This window comes from Balaenoptera borealis, assembly GCF_965194805.1.
Source record: "Balaenoptera borealis genome assembly, chromosome: 1".
Classification (NCBI taxonomy): Eukaryota; Metazoa; Chordata; class Mammalia; order Artiodactyla; family Balaenopteridae; genus Balaenoptera; species Balaenoptera borealis.
The window spans coordinates 115,528,082-115,545,242 of record NC_138860.1 but is presented as its reverse complement, the minus strand read 5'-3'; the positions used below and the strand labels follow the sequence as shown (position 1 = coordinate 115,545,242).

Genomic DNA, 17,161 nt, shown 5'->3' with positions numbered 1-17,161 from the left:
CAGGAGTTGAGAGAGGACTTCAAGAATTCTAGCTTCAAGAATTCTAGCTTAGGATACATGGGCAAGGTGCCATATTGATGCAGAGTTGTAGGATTGGGTGAGAGATGAGGTGGGGAATATCAAAGCCAGTGGTAGACTTAGGTTCAAGGCCCCACCCTTGATGGTCTGAGAACCTTTGGGGTTCTCTTGATCTTGGGTACTTTAGTCAACTTAATTAGAAGATAAAAAGTTCAATTGTGTTTGCCTGCCTTTTAGTTTTTCTAGAAAATTGATGAACATTAACATTTCTCCTGGTGTCAGGTAGTCGTTTAAGGCAAGAAAAGCATTTAGTTAACTGTTAGTGCTTTTACAAAAGTTTTCCTATGTTTTTGCAAAATTTTCTTTTAAGTTGGAGTATTTAGAAGGGAAACTGAAGAAACAGCATTTTTTTTTCTGAGCTGGTGAGAGACATTTTAGACTCTGCTCCTCCCCAGAGGAATTCAATCTGATAATGAAGGTGTTTTCCCAGTTGTAGGTCCCAACATCCATCCCTTCCTTAGCTACAGGATTCCTCAAGATAAAGCTTTAGTTTAAGGGAAACAGACCCTGTAGGGAGCAGTGACAGGGTGGAACTAGGTACCCCTCCCAATTCAGCCTTATGAATATTTGTTCAGTTAGATCAGTTTTGAGTGAACCAGTGGTAGTCACGGTGTGTTATTCTTGGAACAATTAAATTTAGACTCGTACCTTCAATTTAGGCATAAAATTGAACTTTAATAATTCTACTTCAAAATCTGTTTCTGAGATATTTAGTAATATTGCATTGTAGTGATAGATGATGAAGTTGCTTCCCGTGTTTAGTGCCTCAAGGTTGCAAAGTTATGTAAGCTGTTTACAGATAAAATGCTAGTGAAGAAAAGTTTTTTTTTTTTTGCTCCTGCAAGAAGGTACAGACCCCAAGCATTTAGTATGATGAGTATCTTCCGTCTTCTCTTGCAGCTGTTTTATGTTTACAGAGTCAAATTATCTTATGTATATCTAGGGTTAAATGTCACAGTTTCATGGGTGATACAATGTAACAAAGTTTCTATTTTGTACTTTGTTAAAGTGAGTAGATGATTACCTAAGGTTAAATTGGTATTTAGAGCCTCATTAATGATTAATTAAAAACACACAGAAACACACTTTTCTTCTAAGTGCCTGTACCTAACGGTCTTTGGGGGCTAAGATAGTCAGGAGAGATCCTCTTAAACTACCCCTCTAAAAAAATATGTTTACACTTAGACTTAAAATATATATGAATAGAATTCAAAGCTTAGAGTTCTTAGACTATTTGCATTTACATTAATTTACATAGGGCATAATTATCTCTAGGTCTCTGACAGCACTGGAGTTCCAGTTTTTCATTAATACTCATTTCTTTCTGCTACTTACAGGAATACTAACAAGATACTTTAACTATCATCTTGAGAGTTAATGATTTATGTCAGTTGACTTCATTTTAAAACTTTCTGGTGATTTGCAGTTGGAACATGTTGATGACCTATAATATCTGGTTACCTGTGGTTTGGTATGGATGGTGGACAGATTTATTTCGATAACTTCAGTGGCTCTTTTGTGAAGTAAAACTCTGCTGAAAACTATTATGAGGTGTTTGTTATACTTTTTTTTTGCTTATTGCTTTCAGATGCTATCTCATATTTCTCCAGTTTTGCTTTTGGGCATCTGTAGCTTTTACCTTCTTTTGGCTTTGGGGCCATTATACCTCTGTTTACCTAGTATAGCTCAGTTCCTTGAATGATCTCTTCCTTAGTACCTGGCAATCTCTTGTAGAATTTAAAATTTATATTTTATAAATCAGGATATGGCTTAGGTCTGTACTTAATCACTTTCCTGAGAATATATTGTCTTCAATTTAAATGAAAGTTGTTTTGCGACAGGTACGCTAGTTGAAATGTAAGTTACCACTGACAGCAGCTAGTATGGTGCTAACTATATGGTACTTTCATGGTAAGCACTGGTTGAATGGAGTTGCCCAGAGTGCACGATGGATGGCTTATTATCTGGAAGCAGAACATAGAGAGCATTCTGTTAGCTGCTTTCAGAGATGTTGCATATCCCTTCCAGGCCAAATCACTCACTGCCAAGACATGAAGTCTGAAACTGCCCAGAGGCAGTTAGTCACCTTTCTCTATTCTTTATGGGGGTCCTTCTACTGTAGTGACCAGAACTTTGTTCAGTTGTTTGTTACAGAAGAGGCAAGACATGAATCAACCCAGTCGTATTCTGTACCAAACACCCTAGCAGTCTGTTCTCCTTTTCCCAGCTTTGGTTTCTTCATTCCACATTTCCAAGAGAATTTCCATAAGAATGGCCATATTGTGCGAAATATATCCAATTGATGTTGAAGGACCTCTTTGCTGTCCTTTGGAGAAACTGAACAGTATCTGTATTTAATTTCCACAGGTTGGGAGAGGATTAGTGTAGGGTTGAAATTGGGATAGAATCTTGGGAATTTTAGGTGGGAATAGTTTGTGACCTGAGATGAATAAAGATGGTTTTTTAAGCCATATTAAAACCAGGCTTCTAGTGCAGAAGATTTACTTATTCTGTCCATACTGTGAACAGTTGTCTTGTTCTCACCAAAGGCAATTTTGTTGAAATGTTCTTAGAAACAGTGTGTACAGGCTTCTGTAATCGCACAGGGGAGAGATCATAGAGACCCAGGGAACATCAAGATACTAATTCAACCTGCTGTCCTCTTTGAAAAATATTTGACCCCTTCCCTCTAACTCAACAACCCCTCAAAGCTGTCAACACAAAGTTGAAAAATAAGAAATGAAAATCAGTTTCTATATCACAGCCTTCTGGGAAGATGATGCTAGGAGAACAAAAATATTTCTGCAAGTGTAATTACATATATACCCTTTTTATTTTCTTCTTATATTTTTAATGACCTAACACCTGGAACATTTTTGATAAGCTTGCTTCTTACAGAACGACCCCTCATAAAAGGCAGCTGAAGGCAGTGAAGGACTAGGTGGTGATTGAAGCTCATGGCTTCTTTCCGTGGCTTTTCCTTTGTGCGTCACCCCCATGTTCATATCCAGAATGGACTAACAGCATTGTTATGTTCCAAATATGCTGGTTATAGTAGAACGGGCGTGTCACAGGGTCCTCTGTAAGACTGAAACTCATGATTGAAGAGTTAAAATAGAAATACATCTTTGTCGTTGTGTAGGATTGAAAACTATTGAATCAAATTTATGGTGTGGTTCTTACAATTCTAAATTTTATAGTCCTCTCTGTTAAGTTTGCTAATAAAGCCCAAATGTTTACCCTTATGTTCCTGAAACCAATTTATAAGGGCAGAGTATCAGCTGTATCATAGCAAACTTAGAGCGCCTTTCAATGCTGAATGACCCAATCAGTTATTAATCTTTTCTATGGGGAATGTTTTTCCTTCATCAGCTGTCTAAAATATCTGGGAAATTATATCTTGTGGGAGTTGCCATTCATCAGGAAGTGCTTGTTCATAGATGTAAGCCAGGCCACATGTAGCAGTAAATGTTATTTATCACTATGGAAACCAAAAATCACAAATGGGATGGCCTTAAATTAAGTATTAAACATTCTGCATCTTGTGGGGATAAGTCATATCCAGATTTGGTTCAGTTGACTCAAATATTTATGGGGCACTTAATGATCAAACAGTCTGGGGGCACTTTGTTTCATGACTAATTTTCCTCTGCTCAAAACCTAAAAGATCATTAAAGGGAAAAACTAGGAGGAAAAAGTCCAATTTGTATGGATTATCAAGCTTGTAATGTAGAACTCTGGACTGGGAGGCAGGAGGCTAGGGTTCTAGCTGTGGCTCTTTCAAAAACTAGCTGTACGGCTTTAGACAAATCTTTTAACTTATTTGGGTCTCAGTTTTCTCATCTGTAACAAGATGGAATTGGACCATCTGCCCCCTAAGCGATAAATCTGTTTTCCTTCATTGTTCCTTCAGAAGTACGAAACTCTTTTTTTGCTGTTGTTTATTGAGAAGAGGTGTTGTACTTGGATGTGCCTCAGGTCAGGAGTAATGAGGGTTATTGTTATACTGCAATGACTTTATCACCTGGAAAAACATCCTTGCTCAGGACTGGGGCCATATGTCTACATGTTACCATTCGTTTGCAGACCCGGCCTCCTCTCCATTCAGCATGTACTGACATGGGATGTCAGTATCGTCTAGTAGTGACGAAATATGCAGTAATCTGAGTGTAGATGTTTAATATGACTTATAGCCAAAAGGTGGCATTTAGAGTATCTATGATGTTCATAGATAAACGTAAGGATAATGCCTTAAGAAATAGGCTGAAGATGTTCAGAGGTTGGTAGAAGAGGAGGCGGGCTGCATTGGTTAATGAGGGTGTTTATTCATATATCCATTTAATTCTTGGTTCTACTAAGACTTTGCCATGACTGTCATTTCAGTAGTTTCCATGATAGGGTTATCTCATAAGTGGAATTTGAATCATTTGGTCCTAATGACTCAGGAGAGTCTGTGAGAAGGAAAAGGTGTGTCTCTGTTTCCAACCCTGTTGCTGATCTGGGTGTGTGTAACAAGGCAACTTCTCTTGGCTATTTTCCCATTATTAAGTGGGGGAAATATCTATCCCATCTTTATCCTGTCAGATCATTATGAAGTTAAACAAAATACCTAAATGAAGCTATAAACCAATGTTACTTTATACGTTAAGTAACCAGGTAGAATCTTTTGGATTTGGTTCAAAATTCAGACGTCCTTTTGACAGTTAGATATTGCTATTTAATTTGTTTAATGTGGGAGGAGTTTACTAGACTATAAGTTTTAAAATATGCTTGTGATTAAAAGTGAGAGGCTTCAAAACATTTGACTACCTGGCTTTTACAAAAATACCATGATATAATAAGGGTCCATTATGTGTTCTTCATATTCTTATTATTTCATGTCATAAAGAGTTTTTGATCATTTGCTGAACACCACACACTGTTTTGGGAGCTGGAGAAAAGTAGTGAGTATAACAAAAGTCCTGATCCTCCCAGAGACCATAGAGTAAATGGGGCTAATAAGTAGACATTCTATGGAAATCTGTTAGCTCTCCTGTAATAAGTGCTAATAAGAGAAATCAGGCATGATAAGAAAACAGAGCAGTGGGAGAAGGTGGTGTTGGTGGTCACGGAGGGCCTTTCTGATGAGGTGACACTTGAGCAGAGACCTGGAGGGTGGGATATCAGGAACATTCTGCTTAGAGGAAACACAGACGTAGATGCCGCATAACAGCTGGGTGGTTGGAGAAGTGCACCCTGGCTGAGCCGAGCAAACTATAGGGCAGAGAGAGGACACAGTTCAGAGGAGGTGCAGGCAGGTGGGTAGGTGGCCTGGGGCCTTCTGGGCCACCGGACACACTCTTGACATTTAGGTTTTTGTTGTTATGGTTGGTTGGTTGGTTGGTTGGTTAGAATAGTAATAAGATTTTTATTTTTCAGGAAGATGACAAATTCTCATTTCTAGGAAGATACTATCATATATCACAAAACATTCCAACCACATAAATCTGCAGTGAAAGTCATTACTGAAGAGTATTTCTGAAATCGTTTTATCCTGGAAGAAAAATGAGAGGGCTCCGATTTTCTGATTGATAATATTTTTTATATTGAGATATAGTTGACATATACCATTATATTAGTTTCAGCTATGAAACATAATGATTCAATATTTGTGTATATTCAAAATGATCACCTCAAGTCTAGTTAACATCACCACACATAGTTAAAGTCTTCTTTCTTATGATGAGAACTTTTAAGATATTTTCTCAGCAAGTTTCAAACATGCAATAGTGTATTGTTAACTATAGGTATAGTTTTATATATATATATGTCACGATAAATGATATTAAATTGTTTTTCATTTTTTGGGGGGGTTTCGGTGTTTTTTTTCCACAGTCGCTGGAGGTTTAATAATGCACGATAAACACCGTCTCAGATCACTGGCCCAACTCCTCGGCGCATCTCTGGGCTCCGTCCCCAGTGCATGGAATCCAGTCTTCCACTTAGAAACTGGGTCTTCCGTTACATCCCCAGTGCATCCCTCCTGCTTCTGTCCAATCCCAGACTACAGCAGTCAACTTCCTTTCCCCTGTCTCCTCACATCCTCTCCTTCATATTCATTTGTGATGTTTTTACTATTGTGGTAAAAAGCACGTAACGTGAATTTGCCATCTTAACCAAGGGGCATGGTGCGGTATATGAACTATACGTACAGCAGTGCGGCGGAGCTGTAGGACTTTATCTTTTAAGTGCACACAGCACTGTGTGCCGTATAAACGTGGCGTCAGACAACGTTTTCACGTCCATCTCCTCTGAGGTGCTCTTTATTTTTGTATCTTTACATCTAACACTATACCTGACACATAGGAAGTGATTATTAAATGTTAAATGGCATTTTTATTTCTTTCACAAGCACTTATAAAGCACTTGCTCTGTGCCAAGCAGTGTTCTGATTGCTTTGCAAATGTTAATTCATTTGATTTTCACAAGAACCCTTTATACGCTTTGTTTCATTTTGTGAGGAAACTGAGGCACCAAGATGTTGAGGAACTTGTGCACGGTCACAGCTAATGGTGGATGAATCCATTTATAAAGGAAGAAAAGATAAAGAAAGATAGGCTCTTGAAGATTCCTTGCGTTGCCTCTGGGCTCCAGGAACACCAGACAGGATGGGTCTCCACCGGCTGGGAGTGTGGTGGGGCATGTCGGTTCCTGAGGTCCTTTTGAAAAGCTTCTTTGTCCCCTGCCTTCCAAGCCAGGCAGATACCTGTCTTCCCCAGGCCTCCTTCTACCCTGAGCTCTTTCCTGCTGGAGCCATTTGAGGCCTCCTTTGCCCTCTAATCTGCTCAAGTGACTCTTGGACATTTCTGGGAACTGCTGGGGTTAAGTGATAGCTTTCTCTCTGTGGTTTGGGATTACACCTACTAGAGGGGAATTTACCAGCTAGCTCTTCATTCCCTTCTCCCACCTAGTGTTTGAAAGGCTAGCAGTGTTATTCATACGGTGGTCCACAGACCACCAGGATTAAAACAACCATGGAGGCTCATTTGACATGCCAGTTTCTGGGCTCCACCTTAAACCTACTAAGTCAACCTTTGAGGATGGGGCCCCCCCATCTGATTTTCAGCTTCTTAAGAACTTTTAGGTTGGAGTATGTGCACTTGCACCTTGTGAGGGGAAAGAGATGAAATGAGAGAGTTACATGGCGCATGTTTCTCTCCACAGAGAGCACAGGGAGAGTCTATACTCCTGCTACAATTCTCTTTTCCACTGGTTAAGGAAGAGAAGTTGCAGATCCAAAACTAGGGGGAAATATACATGGAAACTCTAGTCATCTAGAATGAGGGTTGGTAAACCGTGGCCAGTGGGACAGCTGCCTACTTTTTGGAAACATAGCCATGTTTATTTGTTTATGTTTTGTCTGTGACTGCTTTGCACTACACTGGTGGAGTTGAGTAATTGCTACAAAGACCATACCGCCTGCAAAGCCTAAAATATTTACTGTTTGGCCCTTTATGGAAAAAGTGTGTCAGGCAGCCCAATATCCAGTAGAACTTCCTAGAAAGATAGAAATATTTTATCTGCTCTCTAGTAGGGTCGCCACTGGAACTTGAAGAGTGGGTCGTGTGATCAAGTAACGGAAATTTTCATTTTATTTAGTTTTAATTTAATTTCAAAAATTAAATTTAAGTAGCCATGTTTGGCTAATGGCTACTGTAACAGGTTGTGCAGGACCAGTGCAAAGGTTTCAGACTGGAGTTGGCTGTGGGATGTCTTAGATACTGACAAGTGTTTACTTCAGGCCCCTGGCAAGAGGGACCCTGGAGAAAGGAACATGCAGAACAACTGCATTTTAGAAGAACTGTTCATTTTATCCCATTGTGATTTGTAAGCGTTACCTGTGTTAGGATTACCTGTGTTAGGATTCCCCTCTGCCACTTACCAGCTTTTTGACCTTGGTCAAGTTACTTAGCTTCTCTCTGCCTCAGTTTCATCATTTGTAAATGGAGAGTGATAGTACCTACCTTATAAGATTGTTGTGAAGTGCTTAAACAGTGCCTTGTATATAGTAAAAAAACATTATAAGTGTTTACTGCTCTTACCATTATTTCTTAAATTTTTTATAGCTAAGTCTAGGAAAGTAATTCTTATTATTTACCCCCTCTCCTTTTTTTTTTTTTTCTTTTAAGGAAAGTGGATTTTGAGTTCCAGGATAACATGACATTAATCTGGCTAGTGTAGTCTGTTCCTAACTTGGAGACTAGCTATACTTCATAGCCTTACATGTAGTTTCACTACAGTTAACCCAGTTGGGTCCAGCATGTGACCGAGCATGTGACATATGTGACATGGTATTGTCTGAGTTTTACTGATGGTCACTGCAAACACTGATAGATGGCCACATTATTTTGCAGAAACTCTTCACCAGTAAACTGGGTATATTTAATTAGAAGCAGGACGTTTCATAGTGTTGGTGCTTGTTCCTAAGCTGAAGAAATCCTAGTAATAGTTGAAAGGAAGTATGGTTCCATTTTATCTTGAGACGTGTCAGAGTCTGCTAACATGAGTAAGCTTGATATCTTCCCTTTTATAGAAGCATGCGCAGGGCTGGCAGGAACACACTGGGAGGTGGGAATTGCATTTGTGTAAATGATAACAGCAGAAATCCAAAAGTGAGAAAAGTATTCAGAATGATAGCGCTATAGGTTTTTTTTTAACGTCTTTATTGGAGTGTAGTTGCTTTACAGTGTTGTGTTAGTTTCTGCTGCATAACAAAGTGAGTCAGCTATACGTATACATATATCCCCATATCCCCTCCCTCTTGCCTCTCCCTCCCACCCTCCCTATCCCACACCTCTGGGTGGTCACAAAGCACCGAGCTGATCTCCCTGTGCTATGCAGCTGCTTCCCACTAGCTAGCTATTTTACATCTGGTAGCGTATATATGTCCATGCCACTCTCTCACTTCGTCCCAGCTTACCCTTCCCCCTCCCCGTGTCCTGAAGTCCATTCTCTACATCTGCGTCTTTATTCCTGTCCTGCCCCTAGGTTCTTCAGAACCATTTTGTTTTAGATTCCATGTATATGTGTTGCGCTATAGGTTTTTAAATGGCGTGATAATTTGTTATCTTTCTCATCTTCAATATTATCTACTTATAATCCAGTGCTATATACTTGCCATGACTAAACAATATCACTTTGTAAAACTTCTCAGAAGCCAATGAATGTGGCCTGTTGAAAATCTACTTTTAGGTTTTATGAGACAGTAATGATGTAACAATCCTTTTTAGTCCTTAGATCTGTTCTCCAAGGATGGATCAGCAGTGTTCAGCAGATTTTATGAGCTTCAACGGTTGCTCTCCAAGGCTGCCTTTTTGATCTGTAAGACCATGTTGCAACACCCCTCGATAAGCAAATAATATAAGAAGAAAGCTATGCCCAGATGGCAGGGGCTGTTTCGTTATGCAAGTAGTGATCCCATCCTTTAGGCCATAGTATTCTGTTTGTTTTTTATTTAAAAATTCTAGGTTGTGTTTGAATGTATCTGAGATGCATTGAACCTGCTGAGAGTTTTCATGGGCTCGTCGGACGTAGAGCAGAAAGAATGAGAAAATGCTCAGCTGTTAATATCCTCTAGTTTGAAACCATGTACAGCCTGAAACTGTGGTCATCGTAGGGTGGGAAGATGTGGAAGTATCGAAGTCTGATGGGATGTAGCCCATGAGGGGTTAGGTTGTCCAGTAAGCACGGCTGTCTGACTGCAGGCCTTGCTTTTACGTGCACTTCTGTGTACCTCATTGCTCTGTATTTGACCACCTCATTTACCTGCTAGGCTTTGTCTACTGCTCTTTAGTGCATTTATCTCCAGCTTATTGACACCCATTCTCAGCACTTCAGCTGAAAGAAAATAAGCAATAAAAACTTTTCTCCTGCTATAAATTCAATAGTTTTTCCTCTCCTTTTGTTTGAACTATAGAGAGAGGATGCAGCTTGCAATCAAGAATACTGTGGTTCCAATTATAGATTTCCTTGGGGTAGAAACCTTATTAATATAAATTGCAGAGCTAGAATTAATGAGTAGAAGTTATAAGAAGACTGACTTAAGCTCAATATAAGGAAACATTTGTTAAGCACTAGAGCTGGCCAGCAGTCTTGCTATTAACAGACCTTGGACATGCTCAGTCTGGACGATTCTGTTAGGACGTGGACATGGATAGGAAACTGGATGAGATGGTATCATATGCTGCGATGTTGTATACTTCGAAAATATAACAAAAACAGATTTCTTCATTAAACCCATGATGTTACTTCATTTACAGTGTTACGTTCAAGGAATTATTTCTTTTTTCCTAAGTCATAGGTGAATGAGACTAACTGAATGTGGCACTGATAGATATATTTGTTCTAATTATGTGTGTTGTGTAATCATCTTCCCTGCAAATTTATTTTAAAATTAATTAGCGATTGACTAATGAGAGTATACATGAGTGAATTCAGCAGTTATTTATTTGGGACTGACTATACCCATCACACTACGCTAGCCTCATCGAGGACAGAAATATAAATGAAACACCACCTTTGCATTCTAATTGGAGAAATAGGCATGTGTACTTTAGCCAGGACATAAATTTCATAAATGAGACTATGAAAAATCTTTAAATCACAAAAACTGAAGAGGGAGCCATTAACTCTTCCTGGAGCAATCCAGGGAGTTGATGTAGACTGAACTTTAAAAGGCAAATAAGGTTGGAGCAGGCAGGTGTAATTAATTAACATTTATTTGGTATCTGCTATATGTGAGACATTATTCTATGTGCTTTGCATGTCTCTATATGGTTTGGTACTGTTACCCTCATTCTACAGATGAGGAAATTGCTTAGGGGTAAGGAGAGAATTTATTCAGGATGTGTGAAGGAGGAGATGTTGAGTAGCTGAATGTGGGGTGTGTGGGGACAGGGAACTGGATAAGAAATGGGAAAGGTATATTGGGTCAAATTATCTAATCCAAATGAAATGACTCTCCAGAGTCACGTCTAGGACCATCAGAGGCAAAACGTTCCCGGCAAATGATATCGGCATTGGAGTGACGAGCTGTAGATTCCACTTCCAGATTGTAATACACAGAAATCTCATTAGGTTGAACATTTGTCATAAACCAGGAAGAACACTGTAGTTAAGAGACCTGGGTTTGATTTGTTTTTCCTACCACTTACTTGCTGAGTGTCCTGTGGAGACTTAGTCTCTTCATCCATAACATGAGGTGTGAAAGTACTGCCCCTTGAGTATGTGACAGTTCCAGTCTAGGTGTCATATGTGTATAGGAAGAACTCAGTATCAGTTGAATCTAAATAGAAAATGGTATTTAAAGCAGCAGCTCTTGCCCAGTTAGCCACATACCCTAAATCTATTTCCTTTCTATCCTCCTCAGCCTCCTGGGTTTAGTACCTTATTTCTCCTTGCGTGGACTATTGTGATAGCCTCTGAACCGAGTTCCACACTTGCTATCCAAAATGTAGAAGATCAGATTAATTTTTTCAAGTGTAATATGTATCATGTTACTTCCCTGTTTGAAGGTACTCAGTGGCACTCCACGTCCCGCAGAATGAAAAGCAGGTTCTTACTACTGGCTCCAATTCTTCCAGCGTTAATCTCACCTTCTTACCTGCCTATCGTAAGCCTCTTCTCATTTCTACCTCCATTTCTATCCCCAGTTCTGCAGGTCCAAGTGGGTTTCTTCTTCCTTTATTGCTCTTTATAATCTCTTTTGACATTTTTCATTCAATTGTCTATTCAGGCAACATTTGTTGAGCACCTGATAATGGTGACACACTTTGCCAGGTGGTAAGAACACATGGGTAAATAAGATGGAGTTGCATCCCAATTTTAGTCACCTAGTGATGTTGACAGGTGTGCATATCATTACATATCATTATTTCCAGACCATAAGCTCCTTGAGGACTAGAACTGCATATTTATACATTTCTATAGAACACTAGGCACCTTAACATTTGAGACATCTAAATTATTTGTTGCATAAATGATTGAATTTATGTTAGTTTGACAAAATTATTGCAACTTCTTGTATAAAATTCTAGATATACTATGGAATTTTTAGTGAGACAATAACTGCTCACTTTGTGTCTCAGTCTTTGCATTTATAAAATGAGTGTATCATTCCTTTATAATTAGAAACATGATGGGCAGTAAAGGAAATAGCTATTTCATTAAAAAGTGATATTGATAGGTACTTGTATATAATTCCGTCTGTTGAAAGAGGTAACATTTTAAGGTATCTCTTGCCTTCTGTGTATATTTTCTGTTGTATATTTTTAAGTTGAACTTTTATAGAAATCTAAACTACCTAGAAATTAAAACAGCACTATCAAGTAGAGAAGATTGTCTGAAACTATTTAACGAGGAAGTTAGGAATGAGTGGGGACTTGGAACAGGATGTGGACTCAAGTCTCAAGACCCAGTAGTTCACAAAATGACATGTGCCATCGAGCTTTTCTGTGTTAATACATGTGTGTCAAAATTGTCTATATTTTCTTAATTTTAAAATTTAGTAACATTTAAATTTGAAAAGCAAAATGATAAATTTGGGGAACTTAGAGAAAAGAAAAAAAAAATACCTTCACACAATCACTCCTAACGTCTCCATGTCTTTCCTTTCAATGTTTCTAAAAAAGTAAAGTGGTATACAGGGTGTTTGAGATACCTTTTTTCAGATTATTATAGAGCCATCGCTGTTGTGTGACTGTATATCACTATGGTTGGAAAATCAGGTTGTTTGCAATGCTTTACTGTAATGCAAAATGCTATAATCTGTAATGCTGATTATCATGTACCTATAGTTTTTCCTAGGTTTTGGCATATTTCCTTCGGTGAGATTTCCAAAATGGCTCTTCTTGTCTTTCTAATGTTAAAAATAACAGCGGAACCATTTGATGGGATAGTTTTTCAAAGTACAATATGTACTCGTTTTACTTATGCCCTCCCTGGACAATTGATGAAGAAAGGATGGCATCTTTTTACCCAAACATTACTTTGAATATATTACACTGACCACAGCTTTGAGTGATTTGGACAAAAGAAATTTTATGCCTATAAAAATTTTATGCCAAGTAACTTTAGCCTCTGAAGGATTATGAAATAATTTTGAAAACATTGTTGACAAGCATCTGATTGAATCAAGTTTTACGCTCAGTACATACTTGTATGTGTATGTAAGTGGCGAGTTTATGTGTAACCCATCCCATCAGGATGTCTGGAGACTTGCAGTGAATTATAGCTGTTTACCATGTTGGGGTGACACATGTCAGGTGCTTCCTAGCAGCCTTCCCAGGCACCCGTCCGAGAGTTGCAGACATGTTTCCCTGCGGAAAGGAGACTGCTAAAGAGGGCGCGTTATGTACTTTGAATTATCAGGCTCTGCATAACCCAAGAAGTGTTCGGTCATCTCAGAATATCCCCAGGTCATAGAGAATAAAAGCCTGCACACACTGTCATATTCAGAACTTAATAATGAGAAAGCCAGTCAGTGAGAGGGGAGAGAAATGGGTAACAGCTGAACAAATTTAGAATATGTCATGGGGCAGTAAGGGCTATGGAGAAAAATAAAACCCAGGAAGAGGGCTAAGCAGTGTCAAGATGTGTGTGTGAGAGGGCGGAGGTCAGGGAAGCCTGGAGGAAGTGATGCCAGGAGCCGTGTGGCCACAGCTGGGGCTGAGTGAGCCAAGCAGAAGGCCATCCTGGCCCAAGGCCTCAAAGCACAAGAATGCTTGGCGCGTGAGGACCAGCTCGCGGGGCCGGGGAGCTGGCCTGGCGATTCTGGTGGAGTGGAAGGGGGGATGAAAGCCTGATGAGGTGGGTTTTACAGAGAGTAGCAATGAGTGTAGACATCTCTTTTGGGGAGTTTTCCTACAAAGGGGAACAGAGGAGTAAAACAGAACCCAGAGAAGGATGTGGGGTGAAGGAGGGATTTTTTTTAAAGATGGGCAAAGCCTAGCGTGCAGCTTGCTGACAGATAGGACCCAGTGGCGAGGGGAAGTCGGGTGACAAAGGAGAGGAAGAGGCAGCTGCTGGAGGAATGCCGGTTTGGAAATTAGAGAAGGTGGGATCTAGGATACAGATGTAGGAGTTGCTGTAAATAGGGGTAGATAGTTCCTCCACAGAAACCGAAGGACAGAGAGTGTGGGCCTAAATGCAGGAAGGTTGAGGCAAGTGGAAGTGGGAGTGTGTGGAAAGTCTTCGTCACTTCTGTTTTCTTGGTGAAGTACAAAGTGCACGGTTTTGTAGCTGCGAGTGGGGAGGAGATTTCTAAAGAGAGGGCAAGGTATGGAATAGTCATCTAGGACAGGGGAAGAGGATGGGCTAGGGAAGTATAGTAGGATTGCCAAGGCTAACCTAAGGACCCACCTGAGATCAGTGGTCATGAATTTAAAATAGATCACGTTGGTCTCCGTGAGTATGTTTTTCTCCAGCCACATTCAGCAGCCCGGGTACAGGTGCAGAATGAGCAGAGATTAAGATTTATAACAAGAGCTGTGGTTTGTCAGATGAGCAGGATGAAGAAAGAGAGAGGGGTGAGGGGAGCAGAGGTGGAAGTGAGGAAGGAAGGAAGGGTTTATAATAGTAGGCATGTGGAGAGAGGACATGAGGGGCTGAGTGACAGTGAAAAAGTAGAGGGTCCATGGAATTTAGTCCCAGCGGGATTAACAGATGATTAGAGTGAATATCAGAGGGAATCATTTGGAAAATTCAGAGTTTCAGAAATGTTTAAAAGGTAAGGAGAACTTTCTGATTGATTCGATGTGGGGAGTGAGGGAAAGAGTGAAGTCAGGGATGGTGCTCAGGGCTAAGCTTGGGTTGACTCAGTAAATATGGTTTCCAAGCTCAGGTGTTCACAAGGCCAGGCAGGTAAAAATATCAAAAAATAAGGAGTGGGTGGTGACTGTGGGAAAGGGCAGGCACGTGGTCCTTCTGAAAGGGGGCAGTTCAGCTCTAGTTGTTATTCCCCCAGGTGTGTGGATCCCAGGCTGCTAGACCTTTCAGTTAAAAAAAAATAGTCAGGATTTTGCTATGCAATCTCCCAATTTATAAATGCTGACTACTTCTTGTGTTGTTGTTAACTAAGCACAGTGGCAAATTGTATTTAGACCTCCAGACCACCACTTTTTCCCTTGAGGGTATTCCTGTCAGGGAAATAAAATTGATACACACAAAACTGCATCTATACCTCTCCTTATTCAAGAAAGAATTTGAAGGCACGTGGGGTGGAGGCAAATGGAGTACCAGGTTGTGTGCTGCAGGCGCCCGGCACTAGAGCAGTTCTGAGAAGGGGCCAGGAGGGGTTACCGAGGGCCACCGGCCGGCCTCCTGCTGATTGTGTGCTATCTCCCAGAGCCAGGGGCCTTGCCCTCAGGCCTGAATTCTTTGTGGTTTCCATCCCATTAACCTTGAACAGTTTTCACTGAACTTTATTTTTAGCTTCTGCTTTTCATTTCCAAATTGATAACTGAGCAAAGTGGTCATTGGCCCAATGAGCCTTGCCCGGAGCAGCAAGGCCAATCAGAGGGTACCCCTGGCCGTGAGCTAAATGATGGCATTGGCCTTGGTCACTTTAAGCCTTTCTATGAGCTGTTCATGAGTCTCAGTCCACGCCTTGCCTAGATGGTGGAGTGATGTCTTGGGAGGGTCAGGTACTTAAGTTCTGCCAGGAAGGTGAAGCGAGTCTAAGGCCTCACTCCTATCGGAGTTGGAACCAGGACTTTTGTTTCTTGTCCTAAGCCTGCCCACAGCGTTTCCTCCGGCTGTGCGCTGGGAGAGACTAGGAACCTGAGAGTTGGTTGAAAGACAAGTTCCTCAAGGACAGTGGCTGTCGTTATTTGCTCAACGTTTGTTATGTTCCCTTGATGTGCCAAACTGGGTACTGAGCCCCAGGGACACAAAGGTGAGCAAGGCAGACATCCTTGCTGTCACGGTGGGTTGCTTCTTGCTTCCTTCTTTCCCTTCATTCATCTATCCCTCAGACTTACTGAGTGGCTGCTGCATGCCAGACACTGGACTGGCTGTTGGGAATGTAAAAAAATTAATGTCAGTCTGCTCAAGGGTAAGGAGACAAATACCAATACATTTACATTTATTCTGTAATTGAATCCACACATGGTATTCAGTGATGAGGAAGATACTGAAGAAAAGGGCTCATCCCCTGCCCTCAGGTGGTATACAGCCTACTCAGGAGAAGAGAAGCCACAGTATCATACTTCCAGAAGCATATACCGCTATTTAAAATTTTCCCTATTTGATCATTTGTATCTCAGACTCCAGGTGTCTTTGTATTCCCAGCAGAGTACCTGGTGCCCAAGTGCCGAATAAATGTTGGTTGAATTAATGAACAACGAAGTGTGTGTTGCAAGACAGAAATTACCTTGTTGCCATAATAGAGAGCAGTTCTTTTAGAAAAAAGTGACATTTGCACCAGGCCTGGAACAATAGGTGGCAGTTCCACATGAGAAGAGAGGAGGTGGTCCTGAGAAGAGAGGAGGTGACCCGAGACATTCCAGGCACCAGAAATGGCCTGAGCCACTCATTAAGCCCAGGAAACCACAGGGAGTTCTGTTTGGTGATGAGCACAGGGCATGTGGGAAAATGTGGAGACGTGAGAAAGGGTGGAGGGGCTTTGACCGCCAGTCAGGTGAGTTTAGACTTCAGCTGGTAAGCAGCAGAGTTCTTAAAGGGTTGTTCCAGAGGGTACTTTCAGAAATTACCTTTGATGGCAGTGTCATGGGTAGATTGGAGGGGTTACAGGATCAAAATAGGGAATTTTTTTTTTTTTTCTAGTTTCACTGAGATATAAGAGTTTTATTTTTTTAAATGGGGAGGTGGGGAGACCCAAGCATGACTGGAGTTTAGGGGAAAAGGACCAGTAGGAGAAGGGGAAGGTTTTCTGAGGTGCAAGGTCACTCTGAGATAGTGAGATGAACAGCACGCCCTTTGGGGACCTAGTCAGCGCAGGTGCAGGACACCCTCAGCAAAGCCCCTGCTGGAGACAGGTGCCCCTGGAGGAGCTGGCCGGGGCTGCGGCTTCTGGGCCTTTGAGGCC

The 17,161-nt window shown here is 40.8% G+C and overlaps 1 protein-coding gene across 5 annotated transcripts in view; it reads left to right on the top strand.

The window, feature by feature from the left end:
• LRRC8D (leucine rich repeat containing 8 VRAC subunit D) overlaps positions 1 to 17,161 on the top strand; it is a 109,387-nt gene that overhangs the window by 46,287 nt on the left and 45,939 nt on the right. The gene's annotated exons all lie outside the window — the stretch shown is intronic.